Source organism: Pipra filicauda, unplaced genomic scaffold (genome assembly GCF_003945595.2).
Source record: "Pipra filicauda isolate LSUMZ 115617 unplaced genomic scaffold, ASM394559v2 scaffold42_size3861933_pilon, whole genome shotgun sequence".
NCBI lineage: Eukaryota > Metazoa > Chordata > Aves > Passeriformes > Pipridae > Pipra > Pipra filicauda.
The window spans coordinates 1102254-1118123 of record NW_024104565.1 but is presented as its reverse complement, the minus strand read 5'-3'; the positions used below and the strand labels follow the sequence as shown (position 1 = coordinate 1118123).

The window sequence follows — 15870 nt, the reverse complement described above, 5'->3', positions numbered from 1 at the left end:
ATAGGTCTACACGGTCTCCTAAAGTTTCTGCTAGTTTTTCCAGCCCTCAGCAAATGGTGGTGCTAGTACCTTATTTTTCATTTGCTGTGTTTCCTCATTTCATGGTCATATCAGCCTCTTGGTGACTGCCAATGAGCAGATCTCATCACAGCTGAAAATTCAGGAACATGTGCAAAGAAGCCACCCAAATGGACAAGAAATTTGAATATTCTTTCTCCTGGCTTTTTGCTTTAGAATGAGAAGCCTGCAGGTAAGAATTTGTCCAAGTAGGTAATTAATTTTTTTTTTGCTTTGTTTCTGTTTTGATTTGTCTGTTGTGACTTAATTGCATGTCTATATTTATATGTACAGTAAGTCAATGTAGGTTTTTCTGTGCTACACGTATTGTGCATTTGTGTTCTAGACTATCAGAGCAGGACTCTGCCTATGCCTGATTTTGGGAGAATTGGCTTTGGAGCAATAATCAGTAAGATGTAGGGTGCCCTTTTTCCAAAGCAGCAATGACAGCTTATCTACTGTACTCCAAGAAAAATACATAGTGTACAGCTCCCTGTGAAGTTACATGTTGCAGAAATCCAGAAACACCCATTGGCACCAAAATAGTCTTTTACACAGTGCACTGGGCTGAGGAAGTACCTGTGAGATAACCTTACCCTTAGTAATAAATAATAACTATTGTCTAGATTCAGTGTGGTTATTGAGTATATTGAAAACTATCAGCTACAGGTTTAGGTTTGGAGAAATTTCCAGAAAGTACTGATGACTTAGAACATATAATGTAGCAGCAAGTGTACAACTACTGTTAATTTCAGCCATTGAAAATTACAAGCTGGAAAAGCCGTTATGAGTTGTTTTGAGAGGTTCGTGTTTTATCATCAGCTTGAAATTGTGCTTCTGGCTGTTAGTCACTGGGCTGCCAAAATTCAAGTGGCCTGAAGTGTGGAAGCTACTGGACCTGCAGGGCAGTAACGGGAAGGAGGTTATTTTATGGCTGATCTCCCTGCATATGTAGTGTGTTTCCCTATGATAAAGTGGTTATATCAGCCCCACCTATTAAAGTTGTCTGACACTTCCCATTACAGTCTGTTTTCAGATGCTTATAATACAGTCAAACTATAACTGTCTGAGTTGAAATCTGACTTCTCATGCTGGAGTGGTGAAGTGCTTCATGAAGAAATTAATCAAAATTAGTCCCCCATTTTTTTTTTAATAAAGCTAGAGAAATCTCTTCTGTATGGAATTCTAAATGTAGCTGTGGGATCTTTGATCTGCAGGTCATGATTTCATGATCTCATTAGTGGGAGGACAGTCAGTGTAGGCTTTATATTAATGTAGAAAATGTGGACCTTAGTGGATTTTTTTCACATAAAAAAATACCTTTGGCAGCTTTGTGGGTTGCCAAAGGTATTTTCAAGTCCTGTTTGGTTCTCATTAAAGGAAACTTTCTTGCCTGAGTGCATCTGTGTTTTGAGTGGAGACTTGACACATGGAAGAGAAGTGGCCATTGGCTAAAGGACAGCTTTTATCTCTGCAAAATCGGACCAAATCTGGCAAAGCTGTAAGCTGCTTAAAGAAAACATAATTCAAAAATGCTCATGCTTGCTAGATGTTTTCAGCCTTATTCCCCATAGTTTATCTCTGTGTGCCCAGGCTGAGACAGTTCAGGGCTGAGCAGATGTCTCCTGTAACTGAAGTTCTCAAACTGTTGCTGGCTATGCTGGCTCTGGATATCACTACAAAGACCAGGGGCTCTTTTTCTTCATTGTCAATGCTTTATAAAATTATAATACAAAAAAATAAAATTTTAAAAGAATAACAGAGGAGACTCTGAACTTGGCCCAGGGACCAAGGCAAGAGACTAGGACAAAGGATCTGGTTATAGAAGACCACAAAATACAGGAACTGGGGGCTTATGGGGTAGTGAAAACTGAATATTTGGGTTACTCTGCTGGGTAAAAACACCCAGGATTTAGTGGTCTGGATCAGCTGGACAAAGAGATTGGGGTAAGGAATGAGAAAGGGAGTTAAGGCATAGATAGGAAGGACTGGAATGGTGGAAAAAAAGTTCCATTCTAGTGTCTATGAGAAGATGAACTCCAATCAGAAGGCTAAGCAGTAAACACTAAAACTGGCTAAGAAAGACAAAATAGGAAGAGTTATGTGTGAAGAAGCACCAGCCTAAGAAAGACTGTGTAACAGAAGGGACAGAAGACGATTTTGTAGTGGATCCGTATTTCTTAGTCCTTCATGTGAATTGAGGGATCAAGAAAGCTGCACATAACTGAAGTTTTGTGAAAGGAAGGATGTTAGTTTGTTTTTCAAACCAAAAAAACTACACAACATCTATTTTAAACGCATTTGCAATTGTGGAGCATCAGAAACTCAGAATGAGTAGATTCCAGAGATAAAATATCCCCAACAGCCTTAATTTTGGCCTTGTTTGTTTACTTCCAGAAAATGTTTCTCTTTGCCTAACACATGCCCAAAATGGGGGGATTGAATGGTCTGTGAAAGTTCATGTCAGAGTTATTTTAATGTTATGTAAGGCCAACATTAAGGATTTTAATAAATATATCACACTGGCTAGTACAAGGCCCCTTGTTCTGAGCTAAATAGTAATTCAGATTTTAGAAAAAATTATAAAAGAAATAATTCTTAAACCTGAGCTATTCTGTTGGAACAAAGGGGAAAATGAAATTTATGTTAAGAAGTATGCAGCAAAGTGGCAATGCAAATGTACAGATGTGAACAATAAAGATAACTAAGTTTAGCTTTGCTGTTGCTTTACTTTGAAAGTTTGCAACTCTGTTCTAATTGTTGTGATGGAGGAAATTACTCGGTTTTCTCCACAAGACAGTCCAGCAACATCATAATATGCATGCAGAGTGGATGATGCTGGACCAGTACCCAAGAATGAAACCAGGAGTCACTAAACTGCCCCTGTAGACATTACCTGATGGTGTGTAAAGGCTGTGCATAGCTTCCACGTGAATTTGAATTACTACCACGAAGTCTGGTGAGTATTTTTTCACCACAAGATCAGTATTTAATTAAAATTACACACATAAAAACATGGTGCTTCCCCCCCCCAATATTAGCACGTGTGCATACAGGTTTATTTTACTTCTTGAATTTGCTTGGGAGAATGAAATGTTTTGTGTATCTAATTTTTGCAAGTTTGTTTCTGTTTGAAGATTTTGCCTGTTTATTGAGCAGTAAATGAGCTTCCTGACAGAACAAAACCCTCACACATTCCACTATTCTTTACCTGATGCTGGCAGCCTGGACCCAGAGAAGGTTCATTTTTGTTTTTAAAGAAAAGAACCTAAATTAGGTACCTGTCAGGAATGGTCTCTGGTTGTCTACTCGATGGAAAGGGTTTAACGCTTTTCACTAATTAGATAGGAAGTGAAAATGAGATATGCGTCTCTAGAGTAAAGTTACATTGTCAAATTAAATTCACCAGTGTGATATCTCTCCGTAGTCACCTGTCACTATTTAGTGAGACAGTCTTGTTCACGCTCACTGCTGCAGAGCTGTCATGAGAAGGCCTTAATGATGAGCCTTGTTTTCATTAGATGCAACAGCTAGTGCTCATATACTTCTGCTTGCAAAATCAGAGCAAATTCTACCACACGCAAAGTGAAGGTGTGTGATTTTATAATTTATGAAGTAGATGGTGAATTCTGGTGAATAAGCTGAAGCTTGAGTTCCCATTAGGTCATGGCAATTGTAATGTTAAGAAGAGAGAGACAACAAACTAAAAATATGTTTTAATTGGAAAAAAGTTGTGATTATGCCTGTTCCTAAGAGCAAATTCTGTGTTCTGTGCTGATAGCCCCTTGATGCAATTTTGAATTCGGAATAAGAGCTTCAATTCTGTTATTTCCCCACTTTGTATGCCCTAAGCAGAAAACATCAGCAAGGCAGGATTTAACTTTTTCCAACCAAGTAGCATACAAATAAAACCATATGACTATGAACAATAGCTCTTGTGTCCTATTCCTGCTATTTGCAGGTCCATATATTGGTTCTTTGGCTAGCTATCAAAACTCATAAAATGCTTTTAAGCATCTGTGTCCCATTAAAGCCACATGTTATGCTACATCAATAAGAAACCGTAGAAGTGCAGAGCTGACAGGGATTTTAGATCACTTTTTTTTATCTCTGTAGACTGGGAAAGGATCAAGCATGCCACCCTGGAAGATACTAAAAGCACTGAGGGGAGGAGGTTCCAGATCTCTTTGGATAGACTGTTTTGGCATTTCCCTTCTCTGACTGTTAGACTTTGTAGTATCCAGCCTTAGTTATTTTGCAATTTTTTTTCGCATGGTGGACACTGTAAGATATTGATTACTTTTCTTTTATAGTGCTCTATTACTTATTGTAAGTTCAGTGTCATATCTGTTCTCAGTCTCCACGTCAGAGCAAAGAAACCCAATTAGTACAGTCTTTTTTATCTTTTCATCGCCTTTCTGTTTAAATCCCCTAACACTGTTACAGTCCTCTGGATTCTGATTTAAATTTTTCTTGGAAATGGATGAAATTAATTCTTCATCTGAGGACACAAATATTCTTTGGCTTGTGTTTGTGCATTTGATTTGATTATATTCTATAATAATTCTATAATTTAATATGAATATGAAACATAGAAATGAGTATTTGTCCCTTGGCTATGGTCTAAACAAAAGGAACTGTAGAACAAATGGGTCTGAGTACTAAAAGAATTACCTTTTTTACAGTATTTTTTAAAAAACAGATTACGCAACTGCAGGAAGGACCTTTGTTAGCAGTGTCTCTTAAATAACAAATTTCTCAGTTTTGTTCATGCACTGAGATTAAATGGGGAACAATTAAGTAGGTGAAAACTCATCACCCTAAAAATAGACAAATTACGGAGTTTTTGATAAAAATCTGCAAAGTTATGCATGACGCTGACTGTTTATCATTCCTTTCAGTACATGAAAACTAACAGAAGCCAAATTCAAAACAAACAGAAGTTGGGTTTATTTTTCTATAATGCAGCAGTCATGCAGCAAGTTAATGTCAAAGCATGTTTTGGATAATTTACATGTGTGATAGTTTACATGTGTTCAAGGCAATGTGGAGAAATTTGTGGAAAAGATTATGTAAATGGTTAGTAAGTGGATAAACTAAGGTCAGTGAATGGACAAAGCAGATCCATTTCAGGAAATATTTTGACATGAGAATAGCTGGAGGGTATTAAGGTACTCAGAAATATCATATGTACTTATTCCCTGAGCATCTGCTTCTGATCAGTTCTGAAGATTTGACACTGGAAGAATTGTCTAGTCTGTCTGCACCTGTCTGCACCAATGGACCAATTCCAGTGCTGCCATGCTACCAGAAACCAAGGCAGTTTTATAAGAGCATTGCCTTTTCACCAGAGTTTGAAAGTTTTTTTTTCTTTTTCTACTTAGAGAAGAAATACTGTCTCCCTACCTCTGCACAAGATTTCATCAGGCTCTAAAAACCTTTTTTCAGGAGATATTCATGAATGAAAGAGTTTGGGCAAACAACGAGTGGCATAGAATGAAATCAAATGTATTAAATATCATTATGATTTAGCAGAAGAGGAAAGAAAATGGTCCCTCCTTCAGCAACTGTTGTTAAGTAGTTACAGGAAGTATACACTAAAAATTAAGAGAAACTGAAGAGGATAAATCCCCAGCCATATCATTCCAGTCTATGCAAGCTTTATTCAAACAAAGGACCACATTTCAGAGTTAAGTGTAACTGTAATATACCTAGCATACTGTTAGGTTCTAATCTGTTCTTCTAAATTTCCTCTGACAAATATGGATAAAATGACAAAGGAAGGGAAGGGAAAGAAGGGAAGGCAAATGAAAGAAGATCCTGCTTGGATCAGAAAACTTGGAAAGATCAAAAACTGAAAAGAAAAATTAATTTGATGTTTCCTTCTTCCCTAGTTAAGATCCTTTACAGTCTGGCAAGTGGCTGTATCTTTGTGTATAAATTGTTTGTTGAAAAGTGAAACAATATTAAGATAAGCTCTAAAAAAAAAGGCTGGAAATTGAAACTAGCTTCTAAAAAAAAATACCTCACGAAAAACACCCCTTTACCTAACAAATCATGTCGGGGTGGTGCACCAATGGACGACATCAAATCTGTAGTACGGTCAGTGGCATGCAGCATTACCAAAAAGAGACATCTGTGTTTCAGACCTTGGAAAACAGATAGTGCTTTAAAGCATTTGTCTGCGCTCCTTAAGCTTGTTCATGGATATGGAGGAGTTGCATACAAAGATTCTTTAAAAAAATCCAGACAAAGTAATCTTTCTGTCAGTGAAAACTCAGAGAGGACAGTAAATCATTCAAAGGAGCAGCCTTTTTTTCTGTCTGGCATAAAGGATTAAGAGATTGGGCCTGCCATACAACGCAAGGTAGAATATTAGGACAGAAATTGTGGAAAAAAGGTTATTTTTAAATTCAGGACAAAACGCAGAGCTCAGGATGCCTATTCCTCAGCAATCAGATAAGAGGAAGATTGTTCATCATTATGTGGAGGTTGTGGGAGCTTTCAAATTTAGAACTCGAGGTCCTAGAAATAGCAAAGCTGCTTTACAGAGCTTCAGTACAAGTTATGCTTTAATCCTGCCTGTACAGAATTCTTTGATTAAGGAGTAACATAATACTATTCTGAACAGAACAGAAAGTAAACAGATGGAAAGCTACTTTAGATGGCATATTTTCCATAAATTTGATTATTTTAATGTGTCTGTTGTGTCCAAGAGCTGGAAATCCCACGACATTGACTGATGACTACTTTGGAAGACTTCTTCAGAGTTAGGAATACTTCATTAATTCATAAGGATCATTCCTCTTTTCCTTTTATTTTCACTCCATGTGATATTTTATATCTTTCCTTGTAGGCCACTCATGCCAACAAAGGCACCTTTGTTTTAAATTTTGTTTGTTTGTTTGTTTTGTTTGTTTTTTTCTTTGTCTTCCATCGGGGAATTTTCCTTGTCAATATTTTTATGACAAAATGGTGTTCCCCAAATTCGTATAATGTTTCCATGTCTCAAAGCCCTTAAGAGAATACTGCCCCATTGCAGAAATCTGCAAAATAATGCAGCAATTTTTCAGTTTGTTTCTACGTGTTTCACAGGATCAAATCCTTCCTCCTACAAGCTCACAGCTCATCAGAGAAGCAGTGCTTCAGCTGTAGAGAAGGCAGCTCAGACCATGCAGTGAAAGAGGTAGATGCCTCTTGATTTTGCAATTCTTGGGTTAGCTAATTTCTTCAAGGAATCACAATAGCATGGATTTTCAGTGGACATTATTCAGCTGGTCCAGAAGATATACTCTCAACAAGGTATTTCCCTTATAGCTCAGTGGCCAGTCTTTCCCTTCTCCCGCCCCTTTGTGTGCCAGGGCACACAATGCAGGGTGCAGTCAGTGCTGTCAGGTGCATGCTGTCCCCTCTAGAGGTAGTATAGGATCCTGTCCTGCTTTTTTCTTATTTTTCTTTTTTCTTTTCATCCCCTATTGTTTTCTACTGGGAACATTGACTGAGTTTGTGGTGAGTCAGTGGTAACCATGGACAAGCTGGGCTGAATCATCTTTAAACTAAAGGGAAACGGAAGGTGACTGGAGAATTAAAGATATTTTTGCCAGCAAGAGGTTAGTATGTCAAGAGGTTAGTGCATGGCTCATAGGGTCCAAGGAGGAACATCACTATGCAGGTGGAAAACTGCAGCATGTGCCCATTGAGAGAGGGTTTAAAGAATTTTTTTTTTATAAGGCTGGAAGGGCATTAATGCAATATCTAAACATGTAGGTTGCCTTTTTCATCTTGTGGATGTTAAGTAAGGCATGTTTAAAGCTTACTCTATTATATTATTATCCAATTCTCTGTCCTTTGCAAATGTTAAATGGTTATAGCAATGTAACTATAGATAATTTCACTGAATTTGGCAATGTTGCTATCCAGGTCAGCTGGAATTAATTTTTAAGTTATGATTTTTATGAGAAGTCTAATGCTGTTCTTACTGCCACATAGTAATTCACTTCTTTTAGTAATTTAATAATTGTTTTTTTGGAAAGGGCCATGGATTTCTGGTGAGTTTTTTCTTCTATAATTTAATACTGTTTGATTCACATAAACTTATTGCTAGGCAGCAAATAATTTTTTAGTATTTGTTCCATTTGTTGTTTAACAATAAATACAAATTTACAGGAAGATTACCAGAAACACTCTCTTGCTTTTTTTCTTTCTTTGTAAAGAAGTAATTCACTTATTTTTATCCTTTTTTCCAGTATCTCCCTAGATATTAATAAGTTCTGGTAAAGATTGATAGCTCTTCTCTACAAGATAATGCTTAGAATTTGCTATGGGGTTCATTTTCTACAATTCTGTACAGATGTTATAAAATGACCACTTACCTCCTACTTTCCAGCAGGCTTTTCTTTCTAGTTGCATAACCAGAGAACCAGAATGTCTGTAATCCTGGGGAGAAAAAGTGGTCCTGTGCTCTTGGGGAAGCTGAGATCCAGTGTGAGCTTTAGGATGGATCGATGCAGCTGATTCCTGCAGTTTTAGCTGCCTTGCTGGGTAGAGGGTCATTATCCTGGAGGTTGTAGCTAAAATACCAGAAGCATATGTAGTGGATTCATGCTGTTCAAGTGGTGTGAGTTGAAGAGCAAGCTTGGCTATGATAGTGGATGCTTTAACACCAGTATGGCTGGTGACAGAAGCTACGCAGGGTGGCTTGAACCTTTTCAGCCATTATTTTCATCTTGCCTTCAACCACAGTTGACCTACATTCCTAGATGCTTTGCACTGGCTTTCAATAAACCTAAAGTAATAACATCTGAGAAGTGATCCAAGCCTTTGTTTAATGACCAATCTTTAAATCCTCTACAAATGCTGTCCTCTGAGATTTTACTTCTCCTACTTCAATGAATAGGTTTGTTCAGATCACTGCAATGTGCCCATATCAATGTGGAAATTTTATGAGACATGCCAAGAAGTGACAAGTGTCTTTTGGAACTGCTCTGCTGTTGGAATAGGAAAGCAAAGATTGTTTTGGATAGCTCAAATAGTGTCATATGGTACAATCTATCAAGTGTTTGTCTCTAATAGGTGTTGTTTAAAATTATCCTCAATGACTAATGGATTTGAAAAATCTTTGTTGTTATCAGTTATGCAAACATAGCATTCTGCTTTTCCTCCTAAGCTGTTCTTTTTTTCCTAGTTATCGATTTTATCATCTCCAGTTACGTTTGGAAAACAAGCAAAAATAAATGTCCTTAAATCTGGCAGTAACCCATAGGGTTTTCCTTCTTTTTGCACTTCTCTGCACTTCCTCTTCATGCAATTAATTCTTTCCTCTTTGTCACTATTTTCTAGTGCTCCTAGAAGAGTGGAAGGAAGAGGAGGAGCACAGAACAAACACTGATTTTTTCTTTTTTCTATTTCAGTTCATTCCCATTTCTGGTTAATCTAAAATCCTGGCATATTTCTCAGAGATGTTCGGCCATTAGCTTAAAGTAAACACAATTCTTCTCATTGCTTTAATTCCTCTTCCTTTTCCTTTTCCTTGTCCCTCTGTCACCCTTTTTTTTTTTTTGGACACGGTGGAGAAAACTCTTATCCTTCATATTACTCAGGCCTGGGTGTCAGCTTTGCTTTGGACATCCTTGCTGATGTGCAGTCTAACACTTAATCGCTAACTAAAATTAAGCCCTTTAACTAAAATTAAAATAAATAAAAAATGATTGAGTAAATTTAAATTAATCTCTAAGATTATCCAGGCTCTTATACTAGACAGCACTGCACACTTAGTAAATTTTCAAGCAGCTCATGTTTTGTCTTTTCTCCCCACTGAGGGCTTCACATCCATGCAGGAGGAGTTCCTTGTCCCTTGTGAAATCCAGAAAAGCTCTCTACTACAGTGCTTTGGGATCTATCTTGAAATGCTCTCTCCTTGGGATGTTAGCCCAAATGTGAGAGGAAGCAAGTGCAGAATTGCTGTCTACAGGTCCAGGAATGAGAAGACAAAGCTTCTGGTGGGCATCAGAGGTACAAGCGGTCTGGGCTGCCTGCCTTGCCAAGGGGGTAGGATCACAGAATCGTTTAGGCTGGAGAAGACCTTTAAGACCATTGAGTCCAACTGTTATCCCAGCACTGCTAAGTCCACCACTAAACCAAATCCCTAAGGGCCACTTCTAAATGTCTTTTAAATACCTCCAGGGATAGTGACTCAACCAGTTCCCTGTGCAGCCTGTCCCAGTGCTTGATAACCCTTTTGGTGAAGAAATTTTTGCTAATATCCAATCTAAACCTCCCCTGGTACATCTTGAGGCCATTTCCTCTTGTCCTATGGCTTGTTACACGGAAGAACAGACCAACTGTGTACCTGGCTACAGCCTCCATTCAGGTAGTTGTAGGCAATGATAAGGTCACCCCTCATCCTCCTTTTCTCCAGCCTAAACACTCTTAGCTCTCTCAGCTGCTCCTCATAAGGCTTGTGCTTCAGACTCTTCACCAGCTCCTTTGCACTTCTCTAGACATGCTCCAGCATCTTAATGTCTTTCTTTTAGTGAGGCACTCAAAACTGGACACAGTACTCAATGTGTGGCCTCACCAGTGCCAAGTACAGAGGTTTGATCATTGCCTTTGTTCTGATGGCCACACTGTTTTTGATACAGACCGGGATGCCACTGGCCTCCTTTCCCATCTTGACACACTGCTGGATCATGTTCAGCTGGCTGTTAACCAGAACCCCCAGGTCCTTTTCTGCTGTGTACCTTTCCAGCCACTCATCCCCAGGCCTGTAGCACTGCATGGAGTTGTTGTGACCCAAATGCAGGACCCAGCACTTGACCTTGTTGAACCTCATACAATTGGTTTCAACCTACTGATCCAGCCTGTCCAGATCCCTCTGCATAGCCTTCCTACCCTCCAGCAGATCAAAACTCTTACCCAGCTTGTTGTCTGCAAACTGACTGAGAGTGCACTTGGATATTCTTGTCCAGATCATTGATGAAGATATTAGACAGGACTGGCCCCAACACTGAGCCTTGGGGAACAGCACTCATGACCAGCCTCCAGCTGGATGTATCTCCATTCACCACCACCCTTGGGGCCCAACCATCCAGCCAGTTTTTAACCCAGGTAACAGTGCACCCATCCACACCATGAACAAGCCAGTTTCTTCAGGAGAATGCTGTGGGAGACAGTGTCAAAGGCTTTACTGTAGTTCAGATAGATGACATCCACAGCTTTTCCTTCATCCACTAAGTGGGTCACCTTGTCATAGGAGACCAGGTTGGTTAAGCAGAACCTCCCTTTCATAAACCCATGCAGGCTGGGCCTGATCACTTGGTTGTCTTGGACAGGTAGTGTGATGGCACTGAAGGTGATCTGCTCTATAATGATCCTGGATGAACCAGGAATGGCCTCTGCCCTCAGTAATGTGAGTGGTGAGTGGTGGCAGAGGGCTGGAAGGATTTGCTGGTCAGGGGGGAGCAGGCAGACAGACATATGTACTGTGGAGACTGAGGGCAAGGACTTATGGGGTGTGCTTTGCCCACTCCTGGAGGGTAAAAGAGACAGCTTAGGTTAGGACAGATGAGCAATGAGCAAAGACTGGCCAATTCTCCATACTGCAATTATGGAGAAAAAAATGAGCAATGGTATGGGTTGGAAAGACACAAAGAGGAAAGGTGAGGAAGAGAAAAGTAAGTGGATGAGGGGCTTAAGGAGTGCTATTTGGGAATGAGCTTGAGAAGGGATGTGCAGGAACTGGAAGGAAGATAGGACTTCTGACAAGTGGTAGACACGGAGACTGTGCCTTGTGAGCTGCCTCAGGCTTTTATTGCAAGTTACACAATATGGGAACTTTGTTAATTAAAAAAAGTCAAAGCAATGGGATTACAGTATGTTCCTCTTTAAGATGAAATTCTGTTCTTCACAAATGCAGAGATAAATTAGAAAATTTTGTCCAAATGGTAAAAAAAAAAAGCACCCTGCCTCCCCCTACCCCCCAAAGACCCCCCCCCCCCCCAAACAAACCCACAAACCCTAGGCCATACCTTTTCTGAAATAAGACAAGACTTTTGGATATGTAGGACTGGCAGTCACATGGAATGACAATTCTGGGGGAAAACCACTCAAATATTGTGAATATGGAAGAATGAAGATTTTGTTTTAAGGTAAGAAATATGCTTGAAGGGAAGAAAACAGGGCATAAGGATAGAATTACATAATCTAACAGTGCTTGGTAAGGTGCACACATCTTGCTCTTTTTTAGCCGTTTGGCTTGTCTGACATAGGAAGTATGGTAGTATTGGAGAAAGAGCCTATTACTACTACGCTAATTAAGATTTCAAAGACAGTATTTCTGAATTCTGCATGAGTTAGATCATAAGACTGGGCAGCTTACTTGTATGTGGAGTAACAGTTTGTCTAGATAAATAGGTCAGAACCTCTGAGATTATGTCTCAGTAACTGCAGTGTGCCTGAACTCTGTAGCTGACTTTCACAGGTAAGGTCACACAAGGGCTCACTTAACAGTTCCCTTTTCTCTCTTTTTTCCCCCCTCAGATTTTCTATGAGTTTAAGTTTTCTTAAGTTTTTACCTTTTAGGTAGAATTTAGCATTAGATTTCAGTGCAGACCTCCAAGTGAGTCTCACTGCTTGTTTTGCCAGTGCCAGAGCCCTGCAAAGGCAGGATAGCTGCTCTAGCTGCCACAGCCACCAACAAGAGAGGGAATACCTGAGTGGGCCAAGCCTATTGTTGGAGGAAGATCTTGCAGCTGGTGCTGACCAGGCTCACCTGGATATTTTGGCAGCCAAGAAGCAGCAAGGCTGGCTATTTAGGGCTCTACATAAGCCTCTTCCTTTTCTTTCCCCTCTCTCTCTGCACTTCTGGCTACACACTTATCCTTCTTGCAAAGCTCACTTGCCTGTGTTTCTGAGAAGCCTTCAGGCAATTTTGTTACAGGGTTAGTTGTGAAAAGCAGGTAATTGAATTTGAGAAAAAAGATTTAAGTGAAAGGGCAGTGTTATGGTTAAAGTGGCATGCCATCAAAGCATTCACTACTTCTGACAGATTCCTGTAAAGATATGTGTGTCAGGGTTACTGTTGATTGAGTAAATTTGCCAGAATTGTGCTTCACTGGATCGGTTTATCCCTCAGCAGCCTGATGGGATTGCTGCATGCATAAAGATGCATAACAAACTTGGAGCAAGGTGGCTGTTATGTTCGTGTAGTGTGAATTAACCTATTAGTATTTAATAATCTTAATACACTTTCCCTCCCCCTTGAATTCATTTTTATTTCAGACACAGAAGGACAAACGAAGAACAAGGATTTTTTATTTTCCTTCAGCAGCGATTACTTAGGGTGCAAGATTCAAGGAATGTTCTTGGCTTGCATGTTAAAGAAGCATTCATTTCTTCATGCAACTTAAAGAGCGTCAGTCCCATAAATTTAGAAATCAGTTTGCATGTCCCTGTAAATCTGTCAGTGTGTTCCTTTTTATTTTTTTCAAGTCTCAAAATATTGTTCTTTGATATTTTTAGAGAATCTGAAAATGAGAAAGTGGTAATTTTTTAAAAAAAACCCCTATATTAAAAATTATAGCAGTTCAGTTTCTTATATCCTGTTTTATAAACAGGGAGGTGTTGGATTTCCCTCCCTTTTTTTAATAGAAAAAGTTGTTTAAATATGTATTTAAATATAGAGTGCTTTTTAGGATAAATTTGCTGATTGTTTCTGCCAAATTGTTCTGTAAAGTAGGATTGAGTACAGGACAGAAGATCTTTGTTTTATTTATCTTTCTGGTTTCTCTGTTAGGTTTTGGCTTCTTGTAGATTTTTCTCAAGAATGTGTTTACTGAAAATACAGCATGTTAAACTAGAGCTTAGAGGGTTCCTGTGCCTTGAATAACCTTTCCCAAAAACATAGATGTATTTTCTTGTGGTTTATAGAAGCTGCATCTGGCTCAGGAAGCCTCCTCCATATATGGAAATAGCTGGATATTGGCTAAGTGTGGGGAGAAATGTCATGGACACCCACCTGTTCCCCCTCATCCTTAGACATCTGCTTATAGATGGTGTTGGAGACTTGCTACTGGGCAGTTGTCTGATCCATGTCTTGTCCTATCTACTGCCTGATGGCCCTTATTGCAATGAATATGGGGGACAGGGTTTGCTCTCCAGCACTGCTTCCAGAGGTATCATGGGAACTATGCACTAAGACATGGGGATGTGTGTAAAGCTCAGTTGATAATTAATTTTGCCTGATCTTCAAAGGGGAAAATGGATTAAATAGTTCAGTAGCTACAATAGCTTCAGACTATCAAGAGGAAGGATGTGGCAGAAGCATTTCATGGCACATTAGACTGCCAGTATACTGGCCAAATCTAATCATTACAAATAGGGTTTGACTCAACCAATGGGAGACTACTTATGGGAGTTTGCTCTGTTGCCTTCAACTGGCTAGAGAGAAACTTTTGTGCTTTTAGGTTTTCTCACCTATGTCTTAAAGGTTTCAGATATTGTTTCATGCTCAGGACACGGAGTGCTGGGTTGAGAGGTTTTTTAATATTCATGGTTGCCTGTGCTGGCAAACAGATGTGGTGCAGACTAGACTAGCAGTGCTGTGCTGTCTGAAGATTCACAAATGTGGATGTTTGCTGTTTCCCGGCTGCCTATTTGGTTCCTGCTGTACATTTGGTTCCTCATCCCACTTAGGAGAAAGGTTGTTGCCTCAGCTGTGTTTCTGGATGATAGTATGCATTTCCTATTTTTCCTCACAGAAGTCACAGGAATCTCTGTGTTCAGGGGTAGGGTGGAGTTTGGTTGTTTGTCTTGGCAAGTTGCAGATTAACCTGTGTACTGCGCACATGGATGCAAGTGTGTGTCACAGTTCATCCCCTCCTTTTAAAGAGGACATAAGCAAGTAGTGAGAGATAATGTATTAGCTAGTAAAATTCCTATTCAGGAAATATGAATAAAGTTTTGGAAGCAGAAGAGGGAGCTTTCCTTTTTTACAGTTTTCTCAGTTCCTCCATAGAAAAGTCAGGCACCACTCTTCATTTCCCCATAAATCCTCTTACTGTTCCCTATCTGCATATCTTTTCTTCTCCTTTAACATCTGACTTCCATAAGAGGGCTCATGCCAATGGAAGGAGGCACAGGTTGCTTTTGAACTCAACCTCTCCAGGAACAGAGAAAGTGCCCAGGTGGGTGAGGTGTCCTGTCTGCTACACCAATCCTGCCCTCTCTGTAAGGACAAAAGAGCTGGCAGCACTACCACTAATGCTGGGAAAGAAATAAGAGTTCAGGAGCTCCCATACAACCCATAAGCAGGTAAATAACCATTTATAAGTCTGATAGTTCTGTGATAATCAAAATAATTAAATCCAGTGTTTTTTTCTGCTACACACTGAAGGTTATGCTACGTGCTTGAAGCTGTGCTGTCTGTTGGTGTATTTGTTTTCATCATATTATTTTGGAACCTCAAACTGTTGTTCATTTTAAATAGATTCTGCCCTCTCAATATTGATCCTGTAGAGGCTAAGTTAAACAATGACAACAGTATTAGAAATTCCTTTTGATCTAACTGTTGACATTAATGACTAGTGACAATTTCCTTTTCCTAAATATGCAATTTAAGTTAAATGAGCTTTACTACTAATGTGCTGCTGTATTTCTGGAGCAATCTGAGTTTATTTTCTAACTCTGCAACATAGCTTCTGCAAGGATCATGCTACACATGGTTCTAGGTTAACTGCATGTGTGTTGAAATAGTGTGCATGTAGTATTAAATGCTTTAATTCTGTGCCTGATTTACATTCACATTGTCCCTAGGGT

At 39.3% G+C, this 15870-nt stretch overlaps 1 protein-coding gene across 1 annotated transcript in view; it reads left to right on the top strand.

Moving 5' to 3' along the window:
* Positions 1–246: 246 nt before the first annotated feature.
* ESR1 (estrogen receptor 1) overlaps positions 247–15870 on the top strand; it is a 178744-nt gene continuing 163120 nt past the window's right edge. The window contains 1 exon segment of the mRNA XM_039385734.1: positions 247–266. The gene's annotated coding sequence lies outside the window, so the exon portion shown is untranslated.